Source organism: Octodon degus, unplaced genomic scaffold, assembly GCF_000260255.1.
Source record: "Octodon degus isolate 3935 unplaced genomic scaffold, OctDeg1.0 scaffold00163, whole genome shotgun sequence".
Taxonomy (NCBI): Eukaryota; Metazoa; Chordata; class Mammalia; order Rodentia; family Octodontidae; genus Octodon; species Octodon degus.
In genome coordinates, this window is record NW_004524739.1 from 3,021,359 (window position 1) to 3,022,584 (window position 1,226).

At 36.1% G+C, this 1,226-nt stretch overlaps 1 protein-coding gene across 22 annotated transcripts in view; it reads left to right on the top strand.

Annotated features, from left to right (window-relative positions):
- The window catches only part of Epb41 (erythrocyte membrane protein band 4.1), a 251,748-nt gene that overhangs the window by 177,596 nt on the left and 72,926 nt on the right, over window positions 1-1,226 (top strand). The window lies entirely within an intron of this gene.

The following is a 1,226-nucleotide window of genomic DNA, read 5'->3' on the forward strand; positions in this document are numbered from 1 at the left end:
AAGAATTAAAATTTTAAAAATCAGTATAAGAAAGGATAATGATCTATTATTAAAAATACTAAATCATGTGGGAAAACACTTTTCTTCCTAGATTATGTCAGATAAGTATGGTCTTACTACAAAATGCATAGAAGGTATTTTTTTGAGACAGGGTCTCACTATGTAATTCAGACTAGATTTGAACCCACTCAAACTAACACCTATCCTCCTGCCTCAGCCTTCTGAGTGCTGAGATTACAGGCATGTGCCACCATACCTGGCTTGGGGACTACAGTATTTTTGAAGTCAGCTATCTAAAATTTAGATGCCAAGTAGTCCAAACCAAAACAATTAATTTTGTGAAAAGACCAAGCTTTTCTTCACTAATCTGTTTTATTTCTCAAAAACAGTCCATGTTGCCGGGGAGATAGCTCAGTAGAATAATCACCTGCCTGGCAAGCGCAAGGTTGTGAGTTCAATCCCTGGTGCCATCAAAAAAAAAAAAGGAGGGGGGGATTTGGCTCAGCAGTAGAATGCTTGCCTAGCAAGCTGGAAGCCATGGGTTCGGTCCTCGGCACCAAAAACAAAAAATAAACCTCCCCTAAAAAAATAAAAAAATAAAGTTTTTGCAACTTCAGCAAACTTGGTCTCTATGCACTATATATGTCAGTACCTCTTTTCTCTCTGCTCCCTAATTGTGACAACCAAAAATGTGTCTAGACATTGCCGAATGCTCTCTGGGACAAAAATCACTCCCAGGGGGAACTGTTGCTTTAAATGTTTTAGAGACTAATAGACATTGCTAAGAATCTGAAAGACAAAACTCAAAAGATGTTTATGTTTTGGTTTTAGAACCAAGGGCTAAAAATTTTAAATTCATAATTATTTCAATGGTTTATTATTGAAAGGATAATTGTTTAGTTCCAAGATTTGCCAAGAAACACCGAAAAGTAGTACATGTCTTAGAAGAACCATTTTATAATTTGTTTTATAATCATCCCATTGAGGCTTCAGAGAAGAAATCAGACAATTCTTTTTTGCTAGAACATATTTTTAGGTTCCTTGAAACCATCTAGAAATAAATCTATATTTCAAAAATGTTTCGTAGAAGAAACTATACTTAGCACCCCCAAAACCCCTTTTTACTCCACAGGCTGAAATTGTGAAACTAAACCATTACAAGATGAAGGAGTTTTCTAAACTCGTTGTAGGGCCAGCAAGATAGCTCAGCAGACTAAGCACCTGCT